Source organism: Bos mutus, chromosome 14 (genome assembly GCF_027580195.1).
Source record: "Bos mutus isolate GX-2022 chromosome 14, NWIPB_WYAK_1.1, whole genome shotgun sequence".
Taxonomy (NCBI): Eukaryota; Metazoa; Chordata; class Mammalia; order Artiodactyla; family Bovidae; genus Bos; species Bos mutus.
In genome coordinates, this window is record NC_091630.1 from 13,661,197 (window position 1) to 13,676,634 (window position 15,438).

Sequence of the window (15,438 nt, forward strand, 5' to 3'; positions counted from 1 at the left end):
ACAAAGATGGGAACTCCATTTTTTTGGAGGGGGGAATCTGAATTTCTGTTTTTATTAATTTTTAAATTAGTTTGCATTGGATGTAGAAACTCCATTTTATTTACTTTAGGCTTTGAATTTGTTTCTGGGACTCAGCAATGCTCTGAGACTGAACTACACAGGTCTCCAGGTTAATTTGAGCCACACAGAAAATGTTCATGTGTGTTCAGTCCTCTTTGTACATTCTCTTTGAAGCCCGTAGTGGGTGGCTGGCTGAGGGTCTACAGATTCTGGAGGTTTGCCGCCCTCATCATAATGAGTATCTGACAAGTCCAGCAGATGAGGACAAATATAGGCATGGAGACTAGGGTCTTGGTGGTAGGTCCACTCAACATCAACACACTACAGCAACAGCCCAGCCTCTCAGGACAAATTCCCAGGTGGGAAGTAAGACTCCTGGACGAAGACTGAATCTGGAGAAAGTAATTCAGTATCATCAGGGATAATCGTTCATTCTAGAGCCAGAGCAGCTTGTCTTTTCATGAATGAAGTCCCAGAGAAGCCATGGGTGAGACTTTAAAATGAGTCTGCTACTAACGGGTGTTCTCTACCTATAATCGCAGTTACATGGACTATTGGAGGACTTTCACAAATATCATCAGGAATCTGGTCTTGGCATTAGCAAGATTCTAGATTCAGAGCCAGATCACCTGCAGAATCTTGGTTTGGTAAATGGGCAGGATATTTGATTTCTCAATTCTCCTTGGTCTCTTTAACTCACCATTGAATCCCTAGGGCTGAAGGATGAACATATTAATCCAGAAGGAACATATAGGATCTACTTCAGTAGGAAAAAGGGCATTTCCCAGAAGAGAGGTTTGTGCTGGTATTAATGTAAAAGAGTTTACAAAGGCTCTTAGCTAATGAGGACTTGGGCTCAGGACTGCCAGAGTTTGAATCTTAGCATCACCACATACTAGCTAGATGACCTGCGATAAGCTCCTTAACTTTTCTCTGTTTCAGTGTCCTCATCTACAGAAGGATAAGTTGTACATACTTCATGGGGTTGTTGTAAGAATTAAATAGGATAACACTTGTAAAACATTGGAAGAGTGCTTGACACATGGCAAATGCTCACTAAATATTAGCTGTTGTTCCCAGCCTCAGAAAATCAAAGACTGGGGACAGATAAAGTTGGAAGGTTAAATCTGATTAAGTGTATTGTTTAGCTTGAAAATGTACTTTAATTTTATAAATAATTGGGTATATAATTCTAAATTATTATAGTACTTTGTATCATACATTTTGAAAGTTAATCTAAATTCATTTTGCAAGGGAAAATACATTTTGATCATGCAAATGCATATGTTCTAGAATTTGCCAAGAGATCATAATTTCTAACGATATGCTAACTTCATTGGTTATAGCAGAATACATAAGAGCAAGGTTGAAGAAAGAGCAAGGGTGAAGAAAAGTTGTCTTTACAATGTCATATGTAGGAATTTACTAATACTTTGGTGATTCTCCTCTATGGAAAAAGACACTCACATTTCTGATTGATCATGGAATCTAGATATCCTTGGATTGACCAAAGAAAGGAAAAAAATGTGGTGTGTAATGGCACTGCCCCATTTCTAGGGAAGTATTTCCTTAAAAGCAAGCCATGCTCCAGTGCCACGCTGACTGCCTGAAAATCCCTTGGGGAACTTGTCTAGATTTTTTCCCAGAATTCTACTCAGATTTTAATAACCTCTTCAAGTGATTCTGATCAGTCAGACTGGGGAGCCATTGTACTAGGAAGAGTGAAATCAGCATGATTCCCTTCCTGTAGGAAGAGGAGCACATGTGTGCACCCAAGGCTCACAATCAGACCAGGGCCAAGAGAAGGGGGTTTGTGGTAGGAGCAAAGTTCTGACTTCCATTAGGATTGCTCTTTGGAGGATGACCTCGTCCTTCTGGAGATCTTTCCTACTGAATTACTTGAAGGGGCTCTTTCTTTCTCTTTCCTCCTTATGACATGGTGATGTGGTCATTAAGGTCAGAGATCAGAGGCCCTAGGGCCTCTGAACAGCCCAATGGATGGCTCAGGAGAAAAAAAGGATTAAAGAAGTCTCACATTTCATAGTTGATCCAACTCTTTTATCAGAGTGGAAGGCTACAAAATAATGTGGGCCCAAAGTGCTGCAGTGCTAGGTTGCTTCAGTCGTGTCTCTTTGCAACCCTATGGACTGCAGCCCTACAGGCCACCAGGCGCCTCTGTTCATAGGATTCTCCAGGAAAGAATACTGGGAGTGGGTTTCCATTTCCACCTCCAGGACCCAAAGTACTAACTAGTAATAACAAGGGAGCATTTTTCCAAATTATCATGCTGACTTGCTCTCTCTCAGAGACCTAGAAAAGAAGACTGTAGCTCTGGTAGATATGGGTCAGGATCAGCAAACTGGAATTCCAGATTTTCCACTGGAGTCACTTTTCCCCAGAGTCTTATGCTACACTCTGCCACAAGTCAGCTCATGTTTCTTTTCTCTCATTGGTCTGTGCCTGTCAAGTATACACTCTGCACCCAATACTCTAGGACTACAAAATAAATTACATAATCTTTGCTGTTGAACTTACAGGATGGTAAGAAAACATACCTTAAACATTAGGAAAGTCATTACTGCCCTGGGGTCCAGATCAAGATAATAGAGGATGTGAAGCTCACCTTCTGCCCACAGATATATTAAAAACACATCTACAGGTGGAACAACTCTCACAGAACATCTACTGAACACTTGTAGAAGACCTCAGACTTCCAAAGGGCAAGAAAATCTCCACTTAACTGGGTAGGGCAAAAGGAAAAAAAAAAGAGAGAGAGAGAGAAAGGAATCAGGATGGGACCCAAACAAGATGAACCCAAACAGACCTGCACCAAGACATAATAAAAATGGCAAAAGTTAAAGAGAGGATTCTAAAGGCAGCAAGATAAAAGCAGTTCTTTACAAGGGAAACCATAAGGTTATCAAGCTGATTTCTCTACAGAAACACTGCAGGCCAGAAAGGAGTGGTGAAATACATTTGAAGTCTTGAAAGAGAAAAATATGCAGCCTAGAATACTCTACCCAGAAAGACTGCCATTTAGGAAAGGAGGAAAAATAAAAGAATTTCTCAGACAAGCAAAAAGCTAAAAGAATACAGCAATACTAAACCTATCTTAAAAGAAATATTGAAAGGTCATCTTTAAATGGGGGCCTTTCCAGGTGGCGCTAGTGGTAAAGAACCCACTTGCCAATGCAGGAGACATAAGAGATGTGGGTTCAACCCCTGGGTTGAGAAGATCCCCTGGAAGAGGGCAAGGCAACCCAATTTAGTATTCTTGCCTGGAGAATCCCACGGATAAAGGAGCCTGGAGGGCTGTACTCCATAGAGTCTCAAAGAGTTGGACACAACTGAAGGGACTTAACACACAGCATGCATTCTAAACAGAAAAGAAGCAAGAAGAAATAGGAAGGAAGAAATAACAATTGGAATGTAAATCACTTAAATTAGCCAGTATACAGATCAAAAAGAAAAACAAGCACAATACCTACTTGTCAAAGCACAGCAAAAGGATAAATATGAAGATGTAAAAAGGGGCATCAAATCATAAAATGTGGGGAAGGAGATTAAGAAAATCAAGATTCTTCTTTTTTTAAAATGTGTTTGAGTCTATATGACTATCAATCTAAAGCAAACAGATATAGGAAGGGTTAACCACCGCACAATTGCACTCATCTCACACGCTAGTAAAGTAATGCTCAAAATTCTTCATAAGAGAATACTATAAACAATTATGGGCTTCCCAGTGGTAGTGGTTAGTAGTAGGGTTAGTGGTAAAGAATCCACCTGGCAGTATAGGAGATATAGAGATGCTTCCCAGTAGTAGTAGTAGTAGTAGGTAGGGTTAGTGGTAAAGAATCCACCTGACAGTATAGGAGATATAGAGATGCAAGAGACTCAGATTTGATCCCTGGGTTGGGAAGATCTCCTGCCCCTGAGTAGGAAGTGTCAACCACTTCAGTATTCTTGCCTGGAAAATTTCATGGACAGAAGAACCTGGTGGGCTACAGTCATGGGTCTCAAAGAGTCAGACATGACTGAGCACATAGCACATGCATAAAGAATCATATGCCAACAAATTTGACAACCTAGAAGAAACGGACAGCTTTCTAGAAACATACAGTTCACCAAAATTAAATCAAGAACAAGTAGATAATTTGAACAGACCAATCGCTAGAAGTGAAATAGAATCTGTAAAAACAAAAAAAACAAGCAAAAAAGTCCAGGACCATATGATTTCACAAGTGAACTCTACCAAACATACAAAGAACTTATACCAATTCTTCTCAAACTCTTCCAAAAGATTGAAGAGGAGGTAACATTCCCAAAGACATTCTATAAACCCACTGTCAACCTGATAACAAAACCAGACAAAGCCAACACTAAAAATAGAAAATTACAGGCCATTATCTTTAATGAATATAGATGCAAAAAATCTCAACAAAATATTAGCAAATCAAATCCAGCAACATGTAAGAAGATCATACAACATGACCAGGTGGGATTCATCCTAGGTTCACAAGGATGATTACATATGAAAATCAATCAATGTAACACTTCACATTAACAAAAGAAAAGTCAAAAACCACAAGACCATCTCAATAGATGCAGAAAAAGCATTGGACAAAATTCAATATCCATTCATGATGAAAGCTCTTACCAAAGTGGGAACAGAGCGAACGTATCTCAACATAATAAAAGCCACTTACGACAAACCCACAGCCAATATAATACTCAATGGTGAAAAGATGAAAGCCTTCCCACTAAAATCTGGAACAAGACAAGGATGTCTGCTCTAACAGTTTCTCTTCAACATAGGACTGGTAGTCCTAGCCACAGGAATCAGACAAGAAAAAGAAATAAAAGATATCTGAATTGAAAAGGAAGAGATAAAATTCTCACTATATTCAGATAACATGATACTATATATAGAAAACCCTAAGGACTCCACAGACAAAAAACTACTAAATCTAATAAGTGAATTCAACAAAGTACCAGTTTTCAAGATTAACATTCAGAAATCAGTTGCATTCCTTTACACTAATAATGAAATATCAGAAAAGGACTGTAAAATTCTTTTAAAATCATGCCTATATATATATATATATATATATAGGCATCAGATCAGATCAGATCAGTCGCTTAGTCATGTCCGACTCTTTATGACCCCATGAATCACCTCGCTGTCCATCACCAACTCCCGGAGTTCACTCAGACTCATGTCCATCGAGTCAGTGATGCTATCTAGCCATCTCATCCTCTGTCGTCCCCTTCTCTTCTTGCCCCCAATCCCTCCCAGCGTCAGAGTCTTTCCAGTGAGTCAACTCTCTGCATGAGGTGGCCAAAGTACCAGAGTTTCAGCTTTAGCATCATTCCTTCCAAAGAAATCCCAGGGCTGATCTTCTTCAAAATGGACTGGTTGGATCTCCTTGCAGTCCAAGGGACTCTCAAGAGTCTTCTCCAACACCACAGTTCAAAAGCATCAATTCTTCAGCGCTCAGCTTTCTTCACAGTCCAACTCTCACATCCATACATGACCACAGGAAAAACCATAGCCTTGACTAGATGAACCTTTGTTGGCAAAGTAATGTCTCTGCTTTTGAATATGCTATCTAGGTTGGTCATAACTTTCCTTCCAAGGAGTAAGCGTCTTTTAATTTCATGGCTGCAGTCACCATCTGCAGTGATTTTGGAGCCCCCAAAAATAAAGTCTGACACTGTTTCCACTGTTTCCCCATCTATTTCCCATGAAGTGGTGGGACCGGATGCCATGATATTCATTTTCTGAATGTTGAGCTTTAAGCCAACTTTTTCACTCTCCACTTTCACTTTCATCAAGAGGCTTTTGAGTTCCTCTTCACTTTCTGCCATAAGGGTGGTGTCATCTGCATATCTGAGGTGATTGATATTTCTCCCGGCAATCTTGATTCCAGCTTGTGCTTCTTCCAGTCCAGCATTTCTCATGATGTACTCTGCATAGAAGTTAAATAAACAGGGTGACAATATACAGCCTTGATGAACTCCTTTTCCTATTTGGAACCAGTCTGTTGTTCCATGTCCAGTTCTAACTGTTGCTTCCTGACCTGCATACAAATTTCTCAAGAGGCAGGTCAGGTGGTCTGGTATTCCCATCTCTTTCAGGATTTTCCACAGTTTATTGTGATTCACACAGTCAAAGGCTTTGGTATAGTCAATAAAGCAGAAATAGATATTTTTCTGGAACTCTCTTGCTTTTTCCATGATCCAGCAGATGTTGGCAATTTGATCTCTGGTTCCTCTGCCTTTTCTAAAACCAGCTTTTAAATATATATAATATATATGATATATTATAAATAAATATATATAATTTATAAAAATAAAAATAAATATATAATATATATTATATAAAATATATTAATTATATTAATATTATATAAATATTAATTATATTAATGAATATACATAATATATTACATATAAATAAATAATTTATATATAAAATATATAATTATATATTATAAATATAAAAATATATAATATATAATTATATATAGTAATTATATATATATATATATATGTGTGTATATATATATATATATGCAAAATACCTAGGATAAATCTGACCAAAGAGGTGAAAGATTTATACTCTGAGAACCATAAAACATTAATAAAGAAAATAAAAAAGAATTAAAAGAAATTGAGATATCCCATGCTCTTAGATTGGAAGAATTAATATTGTTAAAATGGCAGTACTGCTCAAAGCAATCTACAGATACAATAAGATCCATAACATTTTTCACAGAACTGGAATAAATAATCCAAAAATTTATATGGAAAGTGAAAGATTCAGAATTGCTAGAGTAATCCTGGGGTTGGGGGGAGATGAGGGGAAGCAAAGCTATAGTAGTCAAACCAGTGTGTTATTGGTACAAAAACAGGGATATGGCAAAATGGAACAGACAGAGAGCGCAGAAATAAACCCACACATCCACAATCAATCTTTTACAAAGGAGGCAAGAGTGTAAAATGGGGAAAAGACAGTCTTTTCAGCAAGTAGTGCAGGGAAAGTTGGACAGCTGCATGTGTGTCATTGAAGTTAGAACTCACCCTCACATCACAACCAAAATATATTCGAAATGGCTTAAAGACTTAAACATAAGCCATGATTCTATAAAACGCCTAGAAGAGACCATAAGCAAAACACTCTCTGACATAAATCATATCAATGTTTTCTTAGCTCAGTCTCCCAAGACAATTGTTATTGTTTAATCGCTAAGTCATGTCCGATTCTTTGCAATCCCATGGACTGTTTCCCACCAGGATCCTCTGTTCATGGGATTTCCCAGGCAAGAACACTGGAGTGGGTTGCCATCTCCTTCTCCAGAGGATTTCCCCAACCCAGGGCTTGAACACAGGTCTCTGGCTTGGTAGGCTGATTCCTTACCATCTGAGCTACCAGAGAAGCCAAAGACAATAGAAATAGAAGCAAAAATTTTAAAAAGGGCCTTCCAGGCAAGATGGCAGAGTGGAAGAATGTGCACTCATCCTGAAAGAGCACCCAAATCGCAATTAGCTATTGAACATCTATTGACAGGAGGATGCTGGAACCTACCAAAGAAAGATAACCCAGGTCCAAAGATAAAGAGGAAGCCACAGTGAGATGGTATGAGGGGCACAATCACAGTAAAATCAAATGCCATACCCACCAGGTGGGCAGCCCACAAATTGGAGAACAGTAATACCAAAGAAGTTCTTCCACTGTTGTGAAGGTTCTTAGCCTCACATCAGGTTTCCCAGCCTGGGGATCCAACAAAGGGATTGGGAATATCCAGGGACTCTGACCTAGAAAGCCAGTGGGATTTGATTACAGGACTTCCACAGGACTAGGGGAAACAGAAGCTCCACTCTTAAAGGTCACACAAAAAAAGTCTTGCACACACCAAACCCAGAGGAAAGGAGTAGTGACCCCACAAGAGACTGAAGCAGACCTAACTGCTAGTGTTGAAAGATCTCCTATGGAGGCATGGGTTGGCATGGGCTAGCCACAGGGATGGGGGCACTGCAGTGTGACAGCAGCCTTAGAAGATGCCCCTTGGTGTAAGTCCTCTTGGAGGTCACCATTAACTCTACCATAGATCTCAGGCCAAACAGCTAACAGGGAGAGAATGCAACCCTACCCATCAGCAGATAATTGAATTAAAGTTTTACTGAGCAAGGCCCTGCCCATCAGAGCAAGACCCAATTTTCCCCACCCCGTTCCTCCTATTAGGAAGCTTACACAAGCCTTTTAGCCTCATCCACCAGAGGGCAGACAGAAGAAGCAAGATGAACTATAATTTCACAGTAGCTAGAACAAAAACCACATTACAGAAAGTTAATCAGGATGAAAAAACAGAGAATAAAGTCCCAGATGAAGGGACAAGGTAAAATCCCAGAAAAACAACAAAATGAAGTGGAGATAGCAAATACCCAGAAAAAAATTCAGAATGATGATAGTGTAGATGATCCAGGATCTCAGAAACAGAATAGAGAAGATGCAAGAAATGTTTACCAAAGACCTAGAAGAACTAAAGAACAAACAATCAGAGATGAACAATACACTAGAAGGAATCAATAGCAGGATAACAAAAGCAGAAGAATCAATAAGTGATCTGGAAGGCAGAAATCATTGTGGAAATCATTGCCACAAAAGGGAACATAGGAAAAAAAAAAAAAGAACAGAAATTAAGGCAGCCTAAGAGAACTCTGGGACAACATTAAACACACCAATATTCATTTTATAGGGGTCCCAGAAGGAGAAGAGAGAGAGAAAGGACCTGAGAAAAAATATGAAGAGATAATAGCTGAAAACTTTACTAATATGGGAAAGGAAATAGTCAACCAAGTCCAGGAAGCGCAGATTCCCAGGTAGGATAAACCCTAGGAGGAACACAGTAAGATACATAGTAATCAAACTGACAAAAATTAAAGACAAAAACAAAATATTAAAAGTATCAAGGGAAAAACAACAAATAACATACAAGGAAACTTCCATAAAATTATAAGCTAATTTCTCAACAGAAGCTCTACAAGCCAGTAGGGAATGACAGAATATATTTCAAGTGATGAAAGGGAAGAAACTGCAACCAAGATTACTCTACCCAGCAGGACTCTCACTCAGATTTGATGGAGAAGTCAAAAGCTTTACAAACAAGCAAAAATTAAGAGAATTCAGCACCACCAAATCAGCTTTACAGCAAATGCTAAAGGAACTTCTTTAGGCAGGAAAATGCAAGAGAAAGAAAAGACCTACACGAAATAAACTCAAAGCAATTAAGAAGATGATAATAGGATCATGTGCATGTGTGCATGCATGCTGAGTCCCTTCAGTTATGTCCAACTCTTCACAACACCGTGGGTTGTATCTGACCAGGCTCCCCTGTCCATGGGATTCTCCAGGCAAGAATATTGGAATGGGTTCCCTTGCCCTCCTCCAGGGGATCTTCCTAACCCAGGCATTGAACCCTCATCTCCTGCATTGAAGGCTGCTGATTCTTTACCCACTAAGCCACCTGGGAAGCCCAATAGGGTCATACATATCAATAATTACCTTAAATGTAAATGGAATAAATGCACCAAACAAAAGAAACATGAAAACATGTGCACGTATGCACTTTCACTAGCCACATCACTATACTTAACCCCCCAAATGTATGTAATTATTTTGTATTGTTAGGTTAATCATGTTTCCATTATGACTTGCAATTTTAATTATATTTTATTTTTTGTCTGGCTATTGATTGTGAAAACTGATAAACATCTTTTACTGTTGTGATTATGTAACTACTATTCACCTAATACCATAGTATCATGATTGGTCAACAGAAAATAATAGACTTCTATACCACCAAAAATACAATTTAATAGAAAAATCTGTAATTGATTTTTTAAATCCAGATGCATATCAGAATTATCTTGGAATTTTTTGAAAAATACAAATGCCCAGGAATTGCTTTCTTTCCCCAAAGCTCTAGATGTGACTCTAATGAACAGTCATGTTTAAAAACACCTGGACTATATGATGATCTTTTACTTTTATCTAGTTTGTTTCACTTTTTCTATTTCATATTCAGTGCTCCCATTTCATTTAGTTTATGTTTTCCAATTTTTCCTTCTCTTCTTTTTTTGATGTTCTTTCTCAAGCCTTTATCAAGTGTAGTGAAAAGTCTTTGTAAACATATACATAAATAGTAGTATGTATGATATAATATATATATTTTATGAAAGAGATGACATTTTTTCCAAGCTAAAAAATTTGACATTTTGATTCCACTTGTTTGACTTAGTATGAAGAGAATGCTAGATTTCTAACTAAAAAAAAAAAAAAATATATATATATATATATATAATTACAATAAGCAACAAAGTTTTACTGTATAGAACAGGGAACTACAGTCAATATCTTGCAATAACCTATAATGGAAAATAATCTGAAAAATAATATATGTGTATATGTATAACTGAATCTCCTTGTTGTGCACCTGAAACATTGTAAATCATCTATCAGTTCAGTTCAGTTTAGTCTCTCAGTCATGTCTAACTCTTTGCAACCCCATGGACTGCAGCACATCAAGCTTCCCTGTCCATCACCAACTCCCGGAGCTTGCTCAAACTCATGTCCATCGAGTCAGTGATGCCATCCAACCATCTCATCCTCTGTCATCCACTTCTCCTCCTATACATCAACAATATGTCCTCCTATAAATCAACTATACATCAATCAAATATATATATTAAGAAAAAGAAAAAATAAAAAATGTGACCTAATCAAACTTACAAGTTTTTGCCCAGCAAAGAAAACTAGTTTAAAAAAAAAAATACAACTTACAGATTGGGAAAAGTATTGCAAATGATGCAATACCCAAGGGCTTACTCTTGCAACCCCATGGACTGCAGCACATCAAGCTTCCCTGTCCATCACCAACTCCTGGAGCTTGCTCAAACTCATGTCCATCGAGTCAGTGATGCCATCCAACCATCTCATCCTCTGTCATCCACTTCTCCTCCTATACATCAACAATATGTCCTCCTATAAATCAACTATACATCAATCAAATATATATATTAAGAAAAAGAAAAAAATAAAAAATGTGACCTAATCAAACTTACAAGTTTTTGCCCAGCAAAGAAAACTAGTTTAAAAAAAAAAATACAACTTACAGATTGGGAAAAGTATTGCAAATGATGCCATACCCAAGGGCTTACTCGCCAAAATATACAAATAGCTCATACGACTCAACAACAACAAACAACTCAATCATAAAAAAATGGGCAGAAGACCTTAATAGACATTTCTCTAAAGAAGACATACAGATGGCCAGTAGGCACATGAAAAGATCAACATCATTAATCATTAGAAAAATGCAAATCAAAGCTACAATGAGGTATTACCTCACACCAAACAGAACGGCCATTATTAAAATATCTACATAAGAGACTACTATCAACAATTATATGCCAATAAAATGGACAACGTGGAAGAAATGGACAAATTCTTAGAAAAGTACAACTTTCCAAAACTGGACCAGTAAGAAATATAAAATCTTAACAGACCCATCACAAGCACGGAAATTGAAACTGTAATCAAAAATCTTCCAGCAAACAAAAGCCCCGGTCCAGACGGCTTCACAGCTGAATTCTACCAAAAATTTAGAGAAGAGCTAACACCTATCCTGCTCAAACTCTTCCAGAAAATTGCAGAGGAAGGTAAACTTCCAAACTCATTCTATGAGGCCACCATCACCCTAATACCAAAACCTGACAAAGATCCCACAAAAAAAGATAACTACAGGCCAATATCACTGATGAACATAGATGCAAAAATCCTTAACAAAATTCTAGCAATCAGAATCCAACAACACATTAAAAAGATCATACACCATGACCAAGTGGGCTTTATCCCAGGGATGCAAGGATTCTTCAATATCTGCAAATCAATCAATGTAATACACCACATTAACAAATTGAAAAATAAAAACCATATGATTATCTCAATAGATGCAGAGAAAGCCTTTGACAAAATTCAACATCCATTTATGATAAAAACTCTCCAGAAAGCAGGAATAGAAGGAACATACCTCAACATAATAAAAGCTATATATGACAAACCCACAGCAAACATTATCCTCAATGGGGAAAAATTGAAAGCATTTCCTCTAAAGTCAGGAACAAGACAAGGGTGCCCACTTTCACCATTACTATTCAACATAGTTTTGGAAGTTGTGGCCACAGCAATCAGAGCAGAAAAAGAAATAAAAGGAATCCAAATTGAAAAGAAGAAGTAAAACTCTCACTATTTGCAGATGACATGATCCTCTACATAGAAAACCCTAAAGATTCCACCAGAAAATTACTAGAAATAATCAATGACTATAGTAAAGTTGCAGGATATAAAATCAACACACAGAAATCCCTTGCATTCCTATACACTAATAATGAGAAAACAGAAAGAGAAATTAAGGAAACAATTCCATTCACCATTGCAACGGAAAGAATAAAATACTTAGGAATATATCTACCTAAAGAAACTAAAGACCTATATATAGAAAACTATAAAACACTGGTGAAAGAAATCAAAGAGGACACTAATAGATGGAGAAATACACCATGTTCATGGATTGGAAGAATCAATATAGTGAAAATGAGTATACTACCCAAAGCAATTTATAGATTCAACACAATCCCTATCAAGCTACCAACAGTATTCTTCACAGAGCTAGAACAAATAATTTCACAATTTATATGGAAATACAAAAAACCTCAAATAGCCAAAGCGATCTTGAGAAAGAAGAATGGAACTGGAGGAATCAACCTACCTGACTTCAGGCTCTACTACAAAGCCACAGTTAACAAGACAGTATGGTACTGGCACAAAGACAGAAATATTGATCAATGGAATAAAATAGAAAGCCCAGAGATAAATCCACACACATATGGACACCTTATCTTTGACAAAGGAGGCAAGAATATACAATGGATTAAAGACAATCTCTTTAACAAGTGGTGCTGGGAAATCTGGTCAACCACTTGTAATAAAAGAATGAAACTAGACCACTTTCTAACACCATACACAAAAATAAACTCAAAATGGATTAAAGATCTAAACGTAAGACCAGAAACTATAAAACTCCTAGAGGAGAACATAGGCAAAACACTCTCCGACATACATCACAGCAGGATCCTCTATGACCCACCTCCCAGAATATTGGAAATAAAAACAAAAATAAACAAATGGGACCTAATTAACCTTAAAAGCTTCTGCACATCAAAGGAAACTATCAGCAAGGTGAAAAGACAGCCTTCAGAATGGGAGAAAATAATAGCGAATGAAACAACTGACAAACAACTAATCTCAAAAATATACAAGCAACTCCTACAGCTCAACTCCAGAAAAATAAACGACCCAATCAAAAAATGGGCCAAAGAACTAAATAGACATTTCTCCAAAGAAGACATACAGATGGCTAACAAACACATGAAAAGATGCTCAACATCACTCATTATCAGAGAAATGCAAATCAAAACCACTATGAGGTACAATTTCACACCAGTCAGAATGGCTGCCATCCAAAAGTCTACAAATAATAAATGCTGGAGAGGGTGTGGAGAAAAGGGAACCCTCTTACACTGTTGGTGGGAATGCAAACTAGTACAGCCACTATGGAGAACAGTGTGGAGATTCCTTAAAAAACTGGAAATAGAACTGCCTTATGATCCAGCAATCCCACTGCTGGGCATACACACTGAGGAAACCAGAAGGGAAAGAGACACGTGTGCCCCAGTGTTCATCGCAGCACTGTTTATAATAGCCAGGACATGGAAGCAACCTAGATGCCCATCAGCAGATGAATGGATAAGAAAGCTGTGGTACATATACACAATAGAGTATTACTCAGCCATTAAAAAGAATACATTTGAATCAGTTCTAATGAGGTGGATGAAACTGGAGCCTATTATACAGAGTGAAGTAAGCCAGAAGGAAAAACATAAATACAGTATACTAACACATATATATGGAATTTAGAAAGATGGTAACAATAACCCTGTATACGAGACAGCAAAAGAGACACTGATGTATAGAACAGTCTTATGGACTCTGTGGGAGAGGGAGAGGGTGGGAAGATTTGGGAGAATGGCATTGAAACATGTAAAATATCATGTAAGAAACGAGTTGCCTGTCCAGGTTCGATGCACGATACTGGATGCTTGGGGCTAGTGCACTGGGACGACCCAGAGGGATGGTATGGGGAGGGAGGAGGGAGGAGGGTTCAGGATGGGGAACACATGTATACCTGTGGTGGATTCATTCTGATATTTGGCAAAACTAATACAATTATGTAAAGTTTAAAAATAAAATAAAATTAGGAAAAAATAAAATAAAATATCTACAAATAAAAAATGTTGGAGAGGGTACAGATAAAAGGGAATCCTCCTACACTGTTGGTGAGAATGTGAGTTTGTACAGCCACTGTAGAGAACAGTATAGAGGTTCCATAAAAACCTAAAAACAGAGCTACCACATGATCTAACAGTCCCACTCCTGGTCATACATCTGCAGAAAGCCATAACTCAAAAAGGTATATCTCCCCTGTGTTCACTGCAGGGCTTCCCTGGTAGTTCAGCTGGTAAGGAATCCATCTGCAATGCAGGGGATTCTGGTTCAACCCCTGGGTTGGGAAGATCCCCTGGAGGAGGGCATGGCAACCCATTCCAGTATTCTTGCCTAGAGACTCCCTATGGATGGAGGAGCCTGGAGGGTTACCGTCTATGGGGTTGCAAAGGGTCAAACACAGCTGAGCGACTAAGTGCACACACACATGTTCACAGTAGCACTATTCACAAAAGTCAAAACATGAAAACAACCCAAACTCCACCAACAGATGAATGGATAAAAAAGATTTGGTACATACGTATAATGAAATACTACCTGGCCTTGAAAAAAAAAAGAAATAATGCCATTTGCAGTGACGTGGAGGCAACTAGAAATTATCATACTAAATGAAATAAGTCAGAAAGAGAAAGACAAATGCCATATGATATCCCTTATATGTGGAATCTAAAATATAGTACACATTAACCTATTTATAAAACAGAAACCGGTTCACAGACATGGAGAACAGACTTGTGGTTGCCAAGGGAGGTAGGGAGGGTGGGAGGAAGAGGATAAACTGGGGATTTGGTGTTGGAAGAGACAAACTGGTACATTTAGAATGGATAAACAGCAAAGTCCTATTCATAGCACAGGAAACTATACTCAATATCCTGTAATAAACCATAATGGGAAAAATATTGTAGAAAAAGAATGTATGTATAACTGAGTCATTCTGCTGTACAGGAGAGATTGGCACAACATTGTCAATCAAC